The sequence below is a fragment of the Suncus etruscus genome, chromosome 16 (genome assembly GCF_024139225.1).
Source record: "Suncus etruscus isolate mSunEtr1 chromosome 16, mSunEtr1.pri.cur, whole genome shotgun sequence".
Taxonomy (NCBI): Eukaryota; Metazoa; Chordata; class Mammalia; order Eulipotyphla; family Soricidae; genus Suncus; species Suncus etruscus.
The window spans coordinates 54,257,314-54,279,322 of NC_064863.1; positions in this window are offsets into that span (position 1 = coordinate 54,257,314).

Here is a 22,009-nt window from a genome sequence, read left to right on the forward strand (position 1 = left end):
CCCCAGAATGGCTCCTACTCCAGTTTAGTCTGATACTGTTTCTAATTATAAGGCAATTCTTCTAATTTTTTTTGGTTTTTGGGCCACACCCGGCAGTGCTCAGGGGTCACTCCTGGCTGTCTGCTCAGAAATAGCTCCTGGCAGGCTCGAGGGACCATATGGGACACAGGGATTCGAACCAACCACCTTTGGTCCTGGATCGGCTGCTTGCAAGGCAAACGCCGCTGTGCTCTCTCTCCGGGCCCTCTTCTAAAATTTTAATATAAAGAAATGATATGAGTGGCTATTAGTGTCAATAGATATATTTTTAGTGTTAAGCAAGTCTTTCCAATTTCTAAAAAGAACCACTCTTGAGACCAGAGCGATAGCACAGTGGTAGGTAGGGCGTTTGCCTTGCACCAGGTTGATCCAGGATGGACCTTGATTCAGTATCATATGGTCCCCTGAGCAAGGAGCAATTTCCGAGTGTATAGCTAGGAGTAACCCCTGAGCATCACTGGGTGTGGCCTCAAAACAAAACAAAACAAAAAATAAATATAAATAAATAACTATTCTTTATTTCTCACTGATGTTTTTAATAAAACTTGCTTTAGCTCAGTTTTAGATTAAAAATGAAATGATAAATTATTCAAATGTACTTGTACCATCCTAGTTTCACCTATATACATATATTTTAGAGTTAATATTGATTAACAATTTATTCCTCGGCTGTGCTTTATTCCTAATTATAGTTGTAGTTAGTCTTTTTGTTTATTTTGTTTGTTGAAGGATCTCATTGAGGATGTTATTTTGCATTTGATCGTCATGTCTCAAAGCATAGTGTCCCCATTGATTGTAATAATCGTATTTTTCTTGTCTTGATGATCTCCATCAGTTTTAGTACTATTCATAAATTTTCTATCATGTTTTTAATTATAATTTGTCTGATTTCTGACTGAACCCCCAAAAAACCTTGAGCAGTACTCAGAGGGTCAGGAACCTCTTCCTGTGGTGGTACCTGGGCAGTTAGGTAAGAAGATGTAATGCCAGTCTAGCAGTTCTGGAACCACCAAACACACATACAAACACACACACACACACACACAACCCCTCCCCAGACTCTTAGAGAGACTATGCAACCTTGAACATTGATTATTTTTTTTAACAATTTCTTAACTGTACATTATGTTGTGTCTCATTTTAATGCTTAGGATACATTCCTTTCTGTCGCAAGAACTTCTAGTATAATTGGTCTCCAATCTTTATAGCAAACTGTTCAAAGCAAGAAAAGAAAGCTTTCTTCCCTCACTCATTGACCTGAAACAGTTTTAGCTACAATTTGATGACTTCATCATAGCAATTTCTGAGACCCGAGTATTGAGAGAGCTGAGTGGAATATGCAAATGAGGTATTATTACGGTAGATTAGGGTGGGGTGATGCACATTCAACACAATAGTATGTGTGAGGAGGCAATTCATGCTTAAGTGTAATCACCAGCACATGGTAGTATCATTACAGAAAGAAGTTTAAAAAGTAATTTGAAAAGGAAAATAAAGTACAAGTAAGTATCCTTTGAAAAGTTTACATCTTTATACAAAAATGTTGAGATGACAATTAGAATGTCACCTCCAGGATTATTCCTTTCAAATAAAAAAATCTGTATTGCATATTGGATGAAAAATTTTCGTGGTCACTGTCTAATTTACATTACATAAAAATAATATTAGAGGAGTCAAATCTTAAAAACAAAAATACTATTATACAAAAAATATAACATTGTACTTTATTTGGCTGGTTGTCTATGAAGGTAAGAAGCACTAAAGATATTTTTTTTAATTTCAAATACATATCTGCTCTATCTTACTTTAATGGTTTTCCTATTCAGTTTACATTTAAGATGAACATTTTATTACATATAATAATAAAAATGTCTTTTAATAAAATTAATGTTCATGTATGATTTATAAAGATGGCTGGAAAATAAAGCTAACATGCCATAGAATCTAATTTAGCATTCATCTTGTTGCTTTAATGAATCAGACTTATTACATGGGGATGAAAACTAGTTAATAAAAGGAACTATTGCAAAATTTTAAACAGAAGAGTAAAGACAATATAAAGCATAATTATGAAATGTAATCACATTACAAAGATTATTTCTGAAAAGTGGGACGGTTATAGGCTATAATCAACCTTTTAGAACTTTTTATGTCATTCTTTTAAGTTTATTTATGGAGCTTGCACTTATAAATGCAACTAGTTCTATCTATGTTTCCTAATAAATCCATTTGGCAGTTTATAATACTAGGTTTTGAAAATAGAGTTAATATAAATACCTAAAGTTTTGAAATATCTAGCAATCAATGGTGGTATTTTAAAAACAAAAATAATGAGAATAGTAGTTAATTTACAGGTGTATTTAATTTAACCATATATTGACTTTTCTAGTATACAATTAACATAACCAATAAAGAAACAGAATTTTTAATTAATTAATAAAAACACATTTTGGGGCTGGAGCAGTGGCACAGCAGTAGGGCATTGGCCTTGCAAGCTGCTGACCTAGGATGGACTGCGGTTGGATTCCCCTGAGTCCCATATGATCCCCAAGCCAGAAGATATTTCTGAGCACATAGCTAGGAATAATCCCTGAGCATCACCGGGTGTGCACCCCTCCAAAACAAAAGAAAACAAAACAAAACAAAAAAAAACCTCACATTTTTAAAAGAAATGCGACAAACATTTGTATCAAAATCACAGTAAAAATGTGGCATATAATAAAGTATCTAGTTTTATAATGTCCAAATGCTTATTATGAAAATTTTCAAACATAAAATTTGAAAATAAAATTACAATGATGTACTTATACACAGAATGAAACAGTCACTTATTTCTACTCAAGCATATATACATGGTTTTCTTGTCTATTACTTAAAAAAAGAAATCATTAAGGGGGAAATAATGGAGGGCAACAAGATCAAACAGTTGTATGAACATTGAGTAGAAGTAAAAAATGATCAGATTTGAACACCAAATCCAAAGCCAACTACAACAGAAACTATACCCAATCTACAACAGGCTTGACATAGAAGGGACCACTTATACTAGCAGCCCGGGTGACAAAGGAGGGGCGATATGGGATGCAGGCTGGGAACACGGGTGGAGGAAGAACAACATTGGTGGTGGGAATACCCCTGATTCAATGTCACTATGTACCTGAAATACTACTGTGAATGATTTGTAATCCACTTTGGTCAAAATAAAAATCATTAATAAAAAGAAGCATTTTGTGTCTATATAGTTTTCATGTCTATGCCTCTCCTGAAATTCAGCGTATCTATCATAATCTACAATTTTCTATTTAATTATGTCTAGCTTCAATGAAATTTTTAAATGTTACTGTATTATGTTCTTCATCATATTTCCCTTATCTGAAGTTTTATATACTATTAATAAGAATATATGTTCATCTTTATTTCCTTGCCAAGTCAAAGAATTTTGAAGGATATAACATGCTAATTATCTTTCCAACTTTCATATGTATACTAGTTATTTATTACGTACTTAGCATAGATAGTTATAGTTATAGGAAGTGTGATAGAAAGAATATAAAAAATACAGCAAATGTTTTCTGATTCTATTTGCTTATAAGTTATTTTATAAAATATAATTAGATTCTCATAATATAGTATCTCTAATTAAGTATATTGAATTGATATATACTTTCAAATAGTATAAGAAATTTTTACACTTAAAAGTAACACTGCCTTGGGCAATTATAGTATTGCCTTTTCTGAAAATCTGAAAAAGGCAATACTATAAAATTGCCTTGGGCAACTATAGTATCATAAATAAGGTTTCTTGAAAGTTACTAAAAAGAAAAATAATAAATATTTCTCTAACATATTCATATACTTCTGATGCTCCTTTTCCTTTTTTTCTTTTGATTTTGGGTCACATCCAGCAGCTCTCAGGGGTTACTTCTGGCTCTATGCTCAGAAATTGCTCCTTGCAGGCTCGGGGGACCATATGGGATGTGGGGATTTAAACTACCGACCTTCTGCATGCAAGGCAAACACCTTACTACATCCTATCTCTCTGGCCCCTCCTTTTCCTTTCTAAGAGAGGCTATCTAGTTTGATATATAAGAATATAGGTAGGTAATATAGTAAATACTAAAATAAATGGGAAATTTTGTTAAATTTAGAAGTATATTATTCAATGGTTCCATACATTGCAGAAAACTTATATCCTAATCTCATTTGCTCATTTTTGTTGTTGTTTTTTTTGTTTTGTTTTGTTTTCTGGGCCACACCAATTTACACGGGGAATAAATACTCTTGCTCTGTTTTCAGGGATCTTCCTGGCATTAGAGATCAACCTTGGGCCAGTCATATTCATGACAAGTTCCTTACTTGCTGCACTATCTCTTTAAACCCTCACTTTTTCATAGCTATTTTAAAGATAAATAGAATAGAGACAGTCAATTATCTGTTCAAGAAAATACACTATTAATATTTTTAAATTAAGCTACTAAAGATAATAAAATCAAACACATATATAGTACAAACTTTCTCTAAGTCATCAAACTTACATCCTGAAAGAAAGATAGAATAAGCTCAATGAAAAACAAACATTATTTCAAAAATAATGCTTTATAAATAAATTTATATGATTTATACAGGTTGTCACAAAAATAAATGTTGAGGGCAATTGTTGTAAGAAAACAGCTTTTTATATTGGGGGGAAGAGTTTGGGCCATACCTGGTGGGCTCAGATCTTACTCATGGCTCTGCACTTAGGAATCACTCCTTATGGTGCTTAGAAGATCAAATGTAATGCATTTCTACCATGCCTTACCAATTTTACTGTTTCTCCAGTCCCCAAAACAGTTTTTTATTTATTTGGGGGGCACACCTGGTGACGTTCTGGGGTTACTCCTGGCTATGCACCATCGCTCCGGGCCCCCAAAATAGTCTTTTTATGACAGTATTCAACTCCTTCATAAGAAAGCATTAAAGCTGATTAAAAAATGAGCAAAAATAGATTACTCAAAAGCAAACTGAAGATAGTAAATGAAAAGGTTGATTGATGAAACAATCTTACTTGCTTTACGACAAATTCTTTTTGAAAGTGTCTATTATGTAATTTAGTATTTAAATAGTTTATGAAGGGGCCAGAGAGGTGGTGCTAGAAGTAAAGCATCTGTCTTGCAAGGCCTAGCCTAGGATGGACCGTGGCGTGTCCCATATGGCTCCCTAAGCCAGGGGTGACTTCTGAGCGCATAGCCAGGAGTAACCCCTGAGCATCAACTGGGTGTGGCCAAAAAGACCAATAAATAAATAAATAAATAAATAGTTCATGAAAATGCAATCTACTTTAGCACTAAGTAAAATATACTGATAACATTACAGTAAGTACATAAATAGCTAATATTCAGTCATAAAATACATTACTTGTTGTTAATATTTAGTGACTTATTTTAATCATGGTAATAATAATTTAACAGAGCATTTGTAATTCATACCTGTTTACTTTTTCTCTTCTATTTTTTTCCCTCTGTTTTTGTTATAGTGTCTATGGGTCACACTCTTGACTGTGGTGCACACACAGTTTTGTACAGTGCTCACACATACTTGAATATCATTAACAGAAATCACACTTCCAGTAACGTGGATCACAAAAGCAGAATTTCTAGTGATCATAAAATAAAGTTGTACAGAACTAGGATTAAAGCTCTATGGCTTCATGCATAGAAATATGGTCCTCTATAACTGATCCATATATGTTGACCCATTTATTATTTAAAATATGATTTTCAACATATCCACCAAAAATAAAAGTAATATAATACAGGTATCAATATCATATATGAAGGTATATATAGATATAAAATTAGAATTACATTAACATTTCTGAAGACTACCACAATTTTTCTGGTAACATAATTAAACTAATTTAATAATAGAAGCTCAAACTATTCATTTATGCTTCTGATAACTTACTTCTTTATTTAAGTGTTTTTATTTAGGACTCGAGGGCTATGGCTAATGCACGTTAATACTTAAGTTGCACAAGATCTAAACTCATCTTTGCATAAGTTATATTTTAGTTGGTTTATTTCTTACATTTTGTTTCCTCATCTTAATATCATGTCTTCCTTTGCTCCTGGGTTATTTCCAACTGTGTTCTGCAGCTGTTGGTTCAATTCATGATAAACAATTGATTACACAGATCATAGAACAAGTTAATCAGTCTGGGACTTTGGTGATGAAAAATAAAGCTCCAGCAAGTTAATATATCAGTCCTAAGTAGAAGCAATATCTAAAACTAATTAAATACTAGTCCCAAAGACAGTAAAGTAAGCTCTATTCCTAAAACCTTTATATGGCCAAGAATATAATATTCAAAATATTACAGTCATGTTACCATTCCAACTTTTAAATCAATGTAATCTTAGCAATATGAAACAAATACTACCTTATCAGAACAACTTGGAAATCAATATTTGTAAGAACAGAATATCATATAAGGACTCACTGTGTTGAATCAATGCTAACCTTTTCCTAGCATGATTTATTAGTGACTAATTCCCTTAGGAAGTATAAATTCTAAAAAAATATTCCTTCTGGTTGTACAGGAATTGTTTTGTACCAGTTTACTAAATGCTTGTTATGAAGAAAACAGCTTTCATAAAAAGTCTAAGTAGATTTAAGCTTCTATAGCATGGTATTTTATTTTATAAAAACTAGAGTTGTTAAAGATTTAATTCTTCCTATAGTAGAGGCAGATAAAAAAGTAAGAGCTTAGAAATTAATGTAAAATAAAATTAATTAATTAAAATAGTGTCATCCATATAGAGAATTATTTATATAATAAATGGTTTTATGATACCAAAATCCAACTACAGTATTATGTATGGGAGCATATATAGACTACATATTATAACTTGAAGCTATGCTATAGTTTTTCATGAATTATCCCTACTTCATATGATTTGTGTGTTCTTTATATACTTTTATCATTCTATATATCTTCCTATAGAAAAGATCAAATGTTCCCAATATATTGTTTCTAAGATACATAGGTAAGGTGAATATACCAATAAAAATGTTAAATATTGATGACCTAGAATCTGATAAATCCATTTAAAAGTCAAAATATTTAAATTGATCATTTAACTGATGATGTGAGTATAAAGAAAATCTGGCAATATGATTATTAAGACTACAAACAAATTATACTGGGAGTATTTTTTCTGTGTTGTTAGAATAAGATGAGGACTAAGGAATCCTGTCTCTCACTAAGAAATACCCTTGGCATAGATACTGCAAAATTTAGCAAAAACTATATCCTGTCTCTTATCATTCCTTGAATCTAGTTTTTTGTTTGTTTGTTTAAATATTTGGGGCACACATACAGTACTCAGGGGTTACTCCTGGCTCTCTTTGGGGACTATATGGGATGCCCGGGTCTGAATCAGGTCGGCCACATACAAGGCAAACCCCCTAACTGCTGTTCTATCACTCCAGCTTCTCATATTCAGTTTTGCTGCATACCAGAATGTCACCTTAAACTCTTCTCATTCTTGATCGGAAATTTCCCAGAAGTTGCCTTTGCATGCAAAGTCAAGACAAGCTCTCACAAACTGTTTATATTTATTATAGAGTTTGTTGTACTACTATCTCTCCACTGTTAAATGTGCAGTAGTACTACAGTACATCTAGTGACTGTAGTGATTGTAGAGCATTTAGTCCTTAAATGTTATTTTTATTCTTCTAATGCATACAGCCTGGTAGAACTCTAACCTCTTCCTTGCATTCTATAAAGTCCCTTATCCCCAACTAAACATATCCTGAGAAAATAGTTTAAATCTCCCTCAAACTTCTGATTCTTGAGAACCAAAGAACTATAGAATTTACATTGCCATTAGTAATAATTTTTCATAACCCTAATGTTTTCACATTAAGACATAACTTGAGAAATCTAATGGTGGAGAGAACTATAGTGTTCATACGATATGTAGTGTTATTATACACTATGATTTGATATATGTAATTATATATAATTCAATAGGAATAATATGATGGTATTAATAAGAATATTAGATCATAATATTAACACCAGCAAATTAAAATCAGTAAGAATTAGATTTGTTTTCCACTCCGCTGACCCAGGGCGGACCTGGGTTCAATTTCCAGCGTCCCTTATGGTCCCCCTAGCCAGGGTAATTTCTGAGCTCATAGCCAGGAGTAACCCCTTAGATCACTTGGTGTGACAGAAAATAAAACAAAACAAAACAAAACAAAACAGAACAAAAAAAAAACAAGAAAAAAAGAAAAGAATCACATTCTATAACCTGACTGGACTCATTATCTACTTGTTAAAATAAATTTTAGTCAGAAAATAAAATTCTCTTTTTTTAATCTTTTTTTCTAATAACAAAGATCAAAATGGTGTATTTTGTCATAACACACAGTTTCATTATCACATTTTCTATAGCTCTCTTTTGCATTAAGTCATGATATTACTAATGAACTAACAAATCTTTCCCAAATTAAAACCTAACAAAGAAGTTATGTTCTTATCTATTTTTTGTGATTAATCACATTGATGTTATCTTAGTTATACAGACATTGTTTCCTGGTTCTTTGCACCTGCAGTGGTCAGGAGACCATGGGTTGCTGTTGATTGAACAAGGTCTATTGCATGCAAGTAATTCATGCAGAAACCTTAGTTCCTCTACTATCTATTTGATCTAATCCTTAATAATAGCAAGTAAGTTTGTATTTATTATACGTACCTTAATAACTTTAATAATAGCAATTGATCTTGCATTTCTTATATGAGTTTTCTATTAAAGTTGTAAACTCATTGTATTAAAACATGAAAGTAAAATAAATCAACTTAGCCTTTAAAATCAAATCTTGTAAAAGTTGCTATTGAGATTTAAGTTGAAATTGTAAAAATTTAGGCCAGAGAGATAGCATGGAGGAAGGGTATTTGTCTTGCATGCAGAAGGATGGTGGTTCAAATCCTGGCATCCCATATGGTCTCCTGAGCCTGCCAGGAGCAATTTCTGAGTGTAGAGCCAGGAGTAACCCCTGACTGCTGCTGAGTGTGACCCAAAAACCAAAAAAAAAAAAAAAAAAACAAAAACGGAAAAGAAAAAAGAAATTGTAAAAATTCCCTTTTATTGTTATACTTTGACATTTAAAAATCAATTAGCATACTTCATTCTTTTATATTTGAATAACTTTTCATCAATTTTTGCAGTTGCAATTAAGACTACCTTGAATGATGATTTATAATCATTAAAGAAATCTACACCAGGAATACAGCAGCCATGCTTTACTGCATTGCATTTCATTGCAATCTATAATGAGTCATCATGACACCTTCATTAACCAGCATGAGTTCACTGGGCAGTGTTTCATTGGAGATATTTGACATCCTCAGTTGGTTTTGAAGGTCAATTTTTTTAAATGAAACACTTTGTAACATATATTAGAAAATGTATTGAACATAATTTTATGATTGTTTGATCATTAAATAACAATAATAGTGGATGCTGGATTATCAACTATACTAAGAATTTCTTTTTTTTCCCCCGTGCCCCCCCATATACTAAGAATTTCTAACTTCAAAGAATACCTTGTAGCACTGGGCTCAGCTTTTCACTTTATTCAAGAATTCAGAACATCTGACATTCTTTAACAGTGATAGCTCCTCAGGGATCACTGAGATGTCTCATCTTTTCTGTCCTGCTCAACTTTAGTTTAGCCTACTGGTCAAAAACTACAACTAATTGGCATCACGCTTACTTGTATTTTCTTTCATAGTCTCTTTTCTTTTTTATATTGTTTTTGTTCTAGTTATTTTCTCTTCCTTATTCCTTATTAATTTTCTTTGAAGTTGATAGAACAATTGTTTTTATAAAACACCCGATAATTTGAAAAGATAAACATATCCCATGTTTTCTCTCAATTTTTCCCAGATTTTTGAAAATATATATGCTATTTATTATGAGACAATACTGAAATAAATGCATAAAACTTAGTTTTCAGAGAAGTTAAGTGGTATAAATAAAGCATTTCTAAAATGCACTATATTTATAATTCTATAACACTATCAGTTTTCTGAAATTCCAGTGTTATGATGACTATAAAGTTACCAGTCAATGCCTTTTCTGCAGCTGGTAGCACTTTTCACCTTATTAAGATTGCAAGCAACCAAATTGTACAAGGCTTTAATTCAAAAATATTCCTGATCCTTACTCCAAAATTCAAGTTTTGCTGTATAAGTATAGATACAGCAACCTAGACATTAGTTCAACAAGCTCTACAAAAAAGCTTCTTAGTTTTAAAGCCTAATTTTGCTAGTCATCATCTGAGTTCAAAAAATTACTTTGTTCCTCAAAAAAGAAAACAAGGATGAATAATTAGAATAATTAGAATGACATTGAAAATAACCTTCTTATTATTGCCCAGTTTAAATTACTTAATTATGGCATTAATAGGAACAATCATTTGTTAGCATAATCAGGACAATGTAAGTATTAATATTCTGGGTAATTCCATGTTTATTTCTCAACTTGCTTGCTGAAATATTTCTGTGCATCTAGAGTAGAGCTCCATAATTTTTTTCTAATCACAATTTTTGCTCGTTAATTATTTCGGGTAACTCTTGTTATATAAAATAGGCATACAAAACAAGCATTCTCTTATAATAAATACTAAATTCATTATTTTTATTTTTTAAAACTTTATTTATTGATTAATTAATTGGTCTTCGGCCCAGACCCGGCAGTGCTAGTCTCCTGCTTCTATGGCTTCAATGCATAAATTTACTACTGACACCAATTTATTATTGATTTCCTTTTCTAGTAATATCTAGTAAAGTTACCTTATTAAACATGTATATTTTATGGATAATAGAAATAATTTGTTTAGAACATTCTGGAGGAGTATTGCTGAACCATTGTTCCTCAAATACAAATATCATACTTATATTCTTAAATTAAAAGTAGACTTTGAGACTAAACTATTTAGTTTCTAGGTGGGTCCTTAGGTATCTCATATATGTGAGAAAAGCTACTGATGTTGATGAAATTATTAATAACTGATTTTAACAAGGTATTTTTGGAAGGCAAATAAAATAGCAGAAATGTTAAAGTTCTTGGTTTCACTCAGTAGTCAACCCTGGTTCATTCTCCCCAAATCTTCATTCAGTCCCTTGTGTACCAACAAAAATGATCCCTAAATACAGAACTAGGATAAACCCTCAGTGCAATCAAATGTGTCTCACACCCCCATTTCTCTCCCTTCATCTGAACTAACAAAATCCTGTCATTTTGGGTCTCTCAATGTCTTGTGCTCTTAGTTGTGGTCTTTTTTTTTATTACCTTATGTCTTGATGTCATTGTGTACAGAGCATCTTACTTTTTCTCTTGATAGAAAGTTGGTCTGTTGCTATAGATTGGTCTGTTAATAATAATTCTGTTCTGCCTCCTTTTGTTGATTCTTGCTTCTTCTTGTCCCTTTGATTATCCTGGGTTCTCTTGTCATGAAAAATGGGTGTCTGTAAAATAAATCCCCAATCTGTGAAAACACCTCACATGCCATGTTTCCAACCCCAGGTAGATGCATATGAAGCAGGTGAAAACACCTAACATGCTGTTTCCACCCCAAGGTAGATGAGTCTAAGTAGGTAGGATAGATGTGAAGAATTAATAAACTAAGCCAGTTTGGAGAGGGTCATAAGGTCACGTTGCTTCCTGATTCATGATCTCTCTGCACACTAAAGCCAACTGCTCTTTGTTTATTAAAGCAGTCCCAATTCATCAGGATGGGGAAGGTAGAGAGAGAGAGAGACAATAGTAGCTATAAAGTTGGACTATTATGTATCAAAGTGAGAAGTTCAAAGGAAGAGGATGATAGGGAAATGCTTTTGTTTTGAGTTAAGAGCTGGGTGTCATCATATAAGTGAGAACAGATACTTTTCTTTCCTTCCATCTAGACATACATAAGGTGTCAAAGAAAGGCTGCAGTCAGTATGAGCCTGAGTATAGGGTTACAGTGAAAATTATCTAATATATGTTCCCATTTTATATGTTCTATCCATTTTTATTTTCTCTTCAACAGACTATGTTTAATGTTAGTGAAATTTTACAAGGGCCAGTTACAGTTAATACCTAGATATCTAATATCTAGATAATCTAGATAATATCATTTTTAACTTTAATTATCTTTCACTTCTATTGTAACAAATTTATATTTTGCACTTTGTGGGCACATCTCTCAATATTTTTCTTTTCAACCTTTTCCATTCTAATAGTTATAAAAGTTTTAAGATTTAAAATAGATCTAACAGTTTGATAATTTTATTACAAAACTATTAAAACTAATTGTTAAAATGATTTTATAAAAATAGTCATAATTTTGAATTTTATTTAAAATTTCTGTTGTTAAAGAATTTTAACATAAACACGTGCTTCTGCCACTTATTTTCAGACATGTCAAAATGGGCCTGAGAAGACATATCAAAGGGCTTCTGGATTGTATAATTCATATGCCTGAAGACAAGGTTGAGTCATTGGCACCACATTGCATTGAGTCAATGGCACCTGACCATTGCCAGGAGTATCCTGAATGACTTCTAGGTGTGCCTTAATAAAAGTTATATAAAAGTGCCATAATACATAGGGCTGGAGCAATTTGTCTTGCACATGGCAAATATGTGTTTGATCCTCAGCATCCCATATGGTCCCCAAAGCCTGCCAGGAGTAATTTGTGAGTATAGAGCAAGGAGTAAGCCCTGAGAACTTCCAGGTGTGGCCCCCCCAAAAAAAAGTTCTAGAGTGCCAAACTATTAGAAAAAAATCACTACTCATATATTATATTGATATTTGACTCTAAATATTTTATATTGTTTTTCATTTGGGCCACATCTAACTGTGTTCATGAGCTATACATAGCTTGTGTGCTTTTGGAACATATCTGGCAGTGTCCAGGAGACCATATCGGGTAGCAGGATTTAAACCAGTGTCTACTATAGCCACATGCTACCACAAGCATTTTTTTATTTTTTATTTAAACACCATGGTTACACAAGCATCTTAAACGTGATGCTATTTTTCTGTGTCCTAATTATAAATATTTTATATCTCAGTTTACATTATTATTGTTTTAAATTATGTGATCTCATTTTCTAGTTGCACACATACAAGTGAAAGTCACAGTTATCAAGAGAAAAATGTTACTATTATACAGATAATAGATATGTGCGTAGACACTCCCTGAAACCTGTATGTTCTATTGATTTTCTTTATCCTTTACAATTTAATATACACATATATAAAAGCAAATAGCATATCAGGTTATCAACTTAATGTTTCTATTTCTACTATAAAACAAATGTTCCTCTTAACTTTAGTTTTAAATTACAAAATAAGAAGAAAATCCTAAATGTTTCATAAAATGTCATCTTAAAATATTCTTTAAAATGAACTATTATGGGGCCTGAGTGATAACATAGTGGTAGAGCATTTGCCTTGCATGCGGCCAACTCAAGATGGACCCCAGTTCAAATCCCTGCCATATGGTCCCCCTACCCTGCCAGGAGCGATTTCTGAGCACACACACCCCTGAGCGCCACTGGGTGTGGCCCCCCAAAAATGGACTATTAGCAAAGGGGTGGTAATAAGAGAAACAATTGTTACCAAAATCAAGGATAGGTTATATTATTTATTTCTTTGTTTTTTTTTTTTTTGGTTTTGGTTTTGGGTTTTTGGTCATACCCTGCAGCTGTCAGGGGTGACTCCTGGCTCTATGCTCAGAAATCACTCCTGGAAGGCTTGGGGTACCAAATGAGATGCCGGGATTCAAACCACCGTTCTTCTGTATGCCAGGCAAATGCCTTACCTCATGCTATCTCTCCAGCCCCGAAGTAGGTTTATTTAAGTTCTAGACAACTGCAATAGTGAATAACCCAGCGTCCTTTTCAAATTGAAGTTTGTATAGGGATGAAGAAGAAAGTATGTTAGAAGAAAAAATATAATTAGCGATGGGACTAGGGGTGGAGGATGTTGCCATAAAGAAATCAGTCTGAGAACTGGCTTACAGAATTTTCATGGGAATACTTCAATAGTGTAATACATATAGTCTATCACTTGCAAATATTTTATAAAATATGGTTGAGTAATATTATTTTTCAAGTTTTATATGATAACTTTGAGGGGTTTATCTGGATGCCAGGAGTTTGCCTTTTTTTAATCATCATTCACGCAATCGATGTGATATTAAACATACAATGAATAAAATTAAATTTTATAATTCAGAGACAAGGAAAAACCAATTCTGAAATGAAAATTTTTAATAAATATGTATTTTAAGATAAAATAGTCTATTACTTGCTTACAGAATTATCTGAAACAAATGTTTTATTAGCAAAGGTAAAATTATAAAGAAAACTGATCTAAATAAGTAAGCACTTAAAAAATAAGTAAGCACTTGATGTTCTACTAAAATGTAAAGAAACACATAAAAACATAAAATTATGTTACTAAAATTTTTTAAATTTTTATTTTATCACCTGCTCTTCGCTAATTATTATAATTGTTTTAATTCTATTTCAGATTTATAAAACTTGCACTCATTCTATTTTATAATAGTAAGAAAATAGATAAATTAAATTCAGCTTTTAATTCATTAAGTGCAAATCTGGAATTCCTAAAATGCATAATAGTTAAAAGTATTTATTGCACATAAAGTGATTTCTCAACTCACAGAATAAAAATTATTGTGTTAATTTTTATTTTCAGTTGATTTAATTAGACCTTTTGACTATCATCCATATGCTAACTAATCACAAATTTGTGTCTTTATCCCCAATAGATTTCACTGACATATTCATGCATTAGCTGTTAATCTTACATAGCAACTTTATATATACGTGGCTTATCAAATAGAAAATAGAATCTTTGGTTTTCTCCTATCCCATTATTAAATATTTAGCATTTCATAACTTGGCATTATAAACACCAAACTTTTCAGGCAACAACAAAAAATATTATAAATAATCTTTGACATCTCACTTTCAAGCAGTCATTTCATTCTACTTTGGGAGGAATAGTTTTTTTATGTGATCATTAAATTTTTAATCATCAAGAAATAATTAAAAAGGTGATTATTATTGTATTTTATAACTTTTTAACTGATCTTATTTTTATAATTTTATAATATAGCATAAGTATGCGATACTTTTTAAATTTAAGGAATTGACAATTTTTTTTGATTTATAAAAATATTTATTTGATTGATTTCTTTTTTTAATTTTTTAATATATATTTTTATTTAATATATCATAAGTATGTGATACTTTTTAAATTTAAAGAATTGACAATTTTTTTATTTATAAAAATATTTATTTGATTGATTTCTTTTTTAAATTTTTTAATATATATTTTTTATTTAAACAAATTGATTACATACATGATTGTGTTGTTTGGGTTTCAGTCATGTAAAGAACACCACCCATCACCAGTGCAACATATCCACCACCAATGTCTCAAATCTCCCTCCTCCCCACACAACCCCTGCCTGTACTCTAGACAGGCTTTCTATTTCCTTCATACATTCTCATTATTAGGATGTTCAAAATGTAGTTATATTTCTAAATAAACTCATTCCTGTTTAGGTGAGCTTCAGAGGTGAGCTGTAACTTCCAGCCCTTCTCTTTTGTGTCTGAAAATTATTATTGCAAGAATGTCTTCCATTTTTCTTAAAACCCATAGATGAGTGAGACCATTCTGTGTTTTTCTCTCTCTCTGACTTATTTCACTCAGCATAATAGATTCCATGTACATCCATGTATAGGAAAATTTCATGACTTCATCTCTCCTGATGGCTGCATAATATTCCATTGTGTATATGTACCACGCTTTCTTTAGTCATTCATCTGTTGAAGGGTATCTTGGTTGTTTCCAGAGTGTTGTATGGTAAATAGTGCTGCAATGAATATAGGTGTAGGAAGGGAGTTTTGTATTGTATTTTTTCTGTTTCAAGGGTATATTCCTAGGAGTGGTATAGCTGGATAGTATGGGAGCTTGATTTCCAGTTTTTGGAGGATTCTCCATATCGCTTTCCATAAAGGTTGAACTAGGGGCATTCCTACAGCAGTGGATAAGAGTTCCTTTCTCTCCACATCCCCGCCAACACCGCTTGTTCTCATTCTTTGTGATGTGTGCCAATCTCTGTGGTGTGAGGTGGTAATTCATAGTTGTTTTGATTTGCATCTCCCTGATGATTAGTGTTGTGGAGCACTTTTTCATGTGTCTTTTGGCCTTTTGTATTTCTTCTTTGTCAAAGTGTCTGTCCATTTATTCTCCCCATTTTTTGATGGGATTAGATGTTTTTTCTTGTTGAGTTCTGTCAGTGTCCTGTATTTTTTGGGGATAAACCCCTTATCTGATGGGTATTGGGTGAATAGTTTCTCACACTCAGTGGGTGGCTCTTATATCCTGGGCGCTATTTCCTTTGAGGAGCAGAAGCTTTTCAGTTTAGTATATTCTCATCTGTTAATCTCTGCTTTCACTTATTTGAAGAGTGCAGTTTCCTCCTTGAAGATGCCTGTAATCTCAATGTCCTGGAGTGTTTTGCCTACATGTTGTTCTATATATCTTATGGTTTCATGTCTGATATTTAACTTCATACATGATGTTAGCTGGGGGTCTAAGTTAGCGTTTTTGCAAGTGGCTAGCCATTTGTGCCAACACCACTTGTTGAAGAGGCTTGCTTTGCTCCATTTAGGATTTCTTGCTCCTTTATCAAAAATTAGGTGATTGTATGTCTGAGGAACATTCTCTGAGTATTCCAGCCTATTCCACTGATCTGAGGGCCTGTCTTTATTCCAATACCATGCTGTTTTGATAACTATTCCTTTGTAGTACAGTTCAAAGTTGGGGAAAGTAATTCCTCCCATATTCTTTTTTCCCAATGATTGCTTTAGCTATTCTAGGATGTTTATTGTTCCAAATAAATTTCAAAAGTGCCTGATCCACTTCTTTGAAGTACAATGATTTGGGGAGTATTACCATTTTAATTATGTTAATCCTGCCAATCCATGAGCAGGGTATGTGTTTCGATTTCCATGTGTCCTCTCTTATTTCTTGGAGCAGAGTTTTATATTTTCTTTGTATAGGTTCTTCACATTTTTAGTCAAGTTGATTCCAAGATATTTGAGTTTGTGTGGCACTATTGTGAATGGGGTTGTTTTCTTAATGTCCATTTCTTCCTTATTACTACTGGTGTATAGAAAGACCATTGATTTTTGTGTGTTAATTTTGTAGCCTGCCACCTTGCTATATGAGTCTATTGTTTCTAGAAGCTTTTTGGTAGAGTCTTTAGGGTTTTTCTAAGTAGAGTATCTTGTCATCTGCAAACAGTGAGAGCTTGACTTCTTCCTTTCCTATCTGGATTCCCTTGATAGCTTTTTCTTGCCTGATCGCTATAGCAAGCACTTCCAGTACTATGTTGAAGAGTAGTTGTGAGAGAGTACAGCCTTGTCTTGTGCCACAATTTAGAGGGAAGGCTTTTAGTTTTTCTCCATTGAGGATAATATTTTCCATTGGCCTGTGGTAGATGGCTTTAACTATATTGAGAAATGTTCCTTCCATTCCCAACTTACTGAGAGTTTTGATTAAGAATGGGTGTTGGACCTTATCAAATGCTTTCTCTGCACCTATTGATATGACTGTGTGGTTTTTATTTTTCTTGTTGTTGATATTGTATATTATATTGATAACTTTATGGATGTTAAATCATCTTTGCATTCCTGGGATGAAACCAACTTGATCGTAGTGGATGATCTTCTTAATGAGGCATTGAATCCTATTTGCCAGGATTTTGTTGAGGATCTTTGCATCTGCATTCATTAGCAATATTGGTCTGTAATTTTCACATATAATTTCTGGGCCTTGTGGTTAGCGAAGGTAGCCTGCAAAATTTCTATCCTCTTGATATTATGAAGGCATGTTTTATGTGCTAGCTTGTAGTATATCCTGGAGAATGTCCCATGTACATTAGAGAAGAATGTGTATCCAGGTTTCTGGGGGTGGAGTGTCCTATATATATATATCCACTAGGCCTCTTTCTTCCATTTCTCTTTTCAAGTCTCGTATATTCTTGTTGAGTTTCAGTCTGGTTGACCTATCAAGTGTTAACAATACCGTGTTGAGGTCTCCGACAATTATTGTGTTGTTATTGATACTATTTTTCAAATTTGTCAACAATTGTATTAAATATTTTGCTGGCCCCTCATTTGGTGCATATACATTTAGGAGAGTGATTTCTTCCTGCTGTACATATCCCTTGATTATTACAAAATGTCCATCTTTGTCCCTTATAACTTTCCTGAGTATGAAATTTGCATCATCTGATATTAGTATGGCCACTCCAGCTTTTTTATGGGTGTTGTTTGCTTGGATGACTTTTCCTCCAGCCTTTTATTCTGAGTCTATGTTTGTTCTGACTATTCAGGTGCGTATCTTGTAGACAGCATAAGGTTTGGTTGAGTTTTTTGATGCATTTAGCCACTCTGTGTCTCTTAACTGGTGCATTTAGTCCATTGACATTGAGAGAAAGAATTGTCCTGGGAGTTAGTGCCATCTTTATATCAATGTTTGGTGTGTCTGTTGGTCAGTCTTGTCTTAAAGTAGGCCTTAAGTTTTACTTTTAAGAATAGTTTTGAGTCTGTAAAGTTTCTGAGCTGTTGTTTATCTGTGAAACTATGTATTGTTCCTTCAAACCTGAAAGTGAGTTTTGCTTGGTGCAGTATTCTAGGCGAAGCATTTATTTCATTGAGTTTTGTCACTATGTCCCACCACTGCCTTCTGGCCTTGAGTGTTTCCGGTGACAGGTCTGCAGTAAATCTCTAGGATGTTCCCTTGAATGTAATTTCTCTTTTTGATCTTGCTGCTTTCAGAATTCTGTCTCTATCTGTGGGATTCATCATTGTGACTAGGATGTGTCTTGGGGTGTTTTTTCTGGGGTCTCTTTTTGTTGGTACTCTTCAGGCATGCAGGATTTGATCGCATATATTCTTTAGCTCTGGTAGTTTCTCTTTAATGATGTTCTTGTCTGTTGATTCTTCCTAGAGATTTTCTTCCTGGGTCTCTGGCATTCCAATGATTCTTAAGTTTTTTCTGTTGAGCTTATCATAGATTTTTATTTTCACCTGTTCCCATTCTTTGAGTAAATTTTCCATTGTTTGATCATTTTCTTTAAGGCTTTTTTCCAATCTCTTCTGCTGTGTGGAGTTGTTATTCATCTCATCTTTCAGTGTACTAATTCTATCCTCAGCTGCTGTTAACTTGTGGAAAAACTAATCCATTTTTTTCTTCAATTCATCTACTGAGTTTTTGAGACCTGTTATTTGACCTGAAATTTCAGTTTGGAGTTTTCTGATTTCTATCTTCATATTCTCTTGATTCTTATTAGTGTTCTCTTATATACTTTCTTTGAGTTCTTTGAACATCTTCCATATTGCAACTCTAAACTCCTTATCTGAGAGACTGACTAGTTGCTTGGCCATGTTGTTGGCCTGCGTTGTTTCCACATTGTCACACTTGTATTTTGGGTTTTTTCTGCGTGTTGTGGTTGTATTCATTGGCTAAATGATGTGCGCAGCTGCTCTGATTTGCTACGTGGTCGCACTCCTCTGGCTCCTCCCTTTCTGTGCATATCAACTCACATCCACAAATGAAGCCACACACAGGATGAAATCAGGCCGAGAATGCAGCACAGCACAGGAGAGGATCAGATAGAGGTGCTAGCATCAGAGTTCCAGCAGAATTCAGCGGGGCTTCATCTGTGATGACTAGCCTTTCTTGGAGGTGAGTTGATACGCCCAGAAAGGGAGGAATAGTTTTGAGTGAGTGGTGAATAAATAGGGCAAGACAGAGTCATACCAATACTTAGAAGAGTAAATGTCTAAGAAATAAATTTTAGAGAGTGCTTCTCATTGTTTCTAGATGTGGAATCCATTCCCAATGACAATATACTCATGCACAAATGATGGATCAGTGCTAGTGCCCTGTGATGTGATACTGCTCAGGCACTAAGATGCTGGTAGTCAATTAAGGTCACACCAGTCATTGCCCATCCTATATTTAAAGCATTCATGACAGCATTATGTTATCTTCTTAGCCTAACAATAATTTCTTAATATTTCCTTATCAGTAGCATAGTTCTTATTACCTAGTATGCAAAATAAAATAAATATTGAATGAATCAACTTTATTAATCAAATAAAATGTGAAAATATCTTAGCCCATTTAAAACTAAGCATTAAAATCTACAATGTTCTTTGGTTGAAAGTTTTCAAAAAAGTTTTTAAAAGTAAATTGGTGATTTTGTTAGTTTCAAGTTTGAAAAAGTATACATTCTCAAGATTTTCTCTATTAAGACATAGAAGCATTGTCATTACATGTAATAAAAGTTGTCTTACTTTTAATTCTTATATTTATAAAGGATTTTCATTAATATATTATCATTATAATAGAAATTTATTGAATAAATTATGGACAAAATTTCAGTTATTTTAATAAATTAATTAATTGATTAATTTTTTTGGGAGGCCATCACTGCGTCTGTTCAAGATATACTCTTGGTGGTGATCTCAGGAATTACTCCTCGCAAAGCTCAGGGGACCAGAGGCGATGCCCAGGATGGAACCAACGTTGGCTGAGAACAAGGTAATTGCTTTCCCTACTATAGTCTTCATTGTCCACTTTTATTTATTTAAAAACTTTGGACCAGAGCAACAGTTGAGCAGTAGGACATATGCCTCGCATGCTGCTGACCCAGGATGAACCCAGGTTTGATCCCCGGCATACCATATAGTCCTCTAAGCTTGCAAGGAGTGACTTCTGTGCCCAGAGCCAGGAGTGACCCCTGACCACAGGAAGGTGTGACTCAAAAACCAAAAAAAATAAAATAAAATATAAAAGTTTTTTTATGGTTACATTTTATTGTTTGCCCACTTCTTAAAGTTCTTTTCAAAAAGCACTGCAGTTACAAGGTTGTTTGCATTAAAGTATTTTTTCACAGTTACAAAGATGTTCATAATTGGGTTTCAATCATACTATGTCCAACAAGTTTCAATAGTGCACATTTCCTGCCAACAATGTCACTAGTTTACCTGCTGCCTTTTGTCTTGCCCTCTCCCATTCCTAACTCTATGGCAGACATGTTTCTTTTCTATCTCTTTCTCAGTCTTTTTGTCTCTGTGTCTCTTTACCTCTCTCTCTTTTTCTATACCTCAAAGAAATCAGTGACTAGAATCTAAAGACTGAATACAGAATGGGAGAAACTATTGACCCAATACCCATCTAATATGAGGTTAATATCTAATTTATATAAGGCACTTATATAACTTATATATATATATATATATAACTTAGCAACAAAAGAATCTAATTCCACCCAAAACTGGAAAGAATAAATGAAAAGACTTTTCCTTTTTTGGGAGGGCACACCCGTTTGACGCTCAGGGGTTACTCCTGGCTATGGGGCTCAGATATCACTCCTGGCTTAGTGGGGACCATATGGGATCCTGGGGGAAATTGAACTGTGGTCTGTCCTGGGCTATCGCTTGCAAGTACCTCTAGCACCATCACTCTAGCCCCAAACAGACATTTCCTTAAAGAAGAAAGACAGATAGCATAGATACATTTTTGTTAAAATGTATAACTTTAAATGATAGTGTAATTAAAATAGAATGATAAACTCATAGAGCTGGAAAGGTCTTTTTAATATTTTTTATTATTTTAATTTTTAATTATTTTTAAGAATTCTATTACCATTTTGTTGTAACAAGAATATAGCAAATTATTTTGTGATAGCTAAGGTGGCAGGTTTGAGGCCAGGCCAGACACTGGGGACATGGTGGAGGAAACTCACACTGAAAATGGAATTGATGTTGTTGGAAAATTGAATCCCAAAACAACTTTATTTTGATCAACTTTAAAAA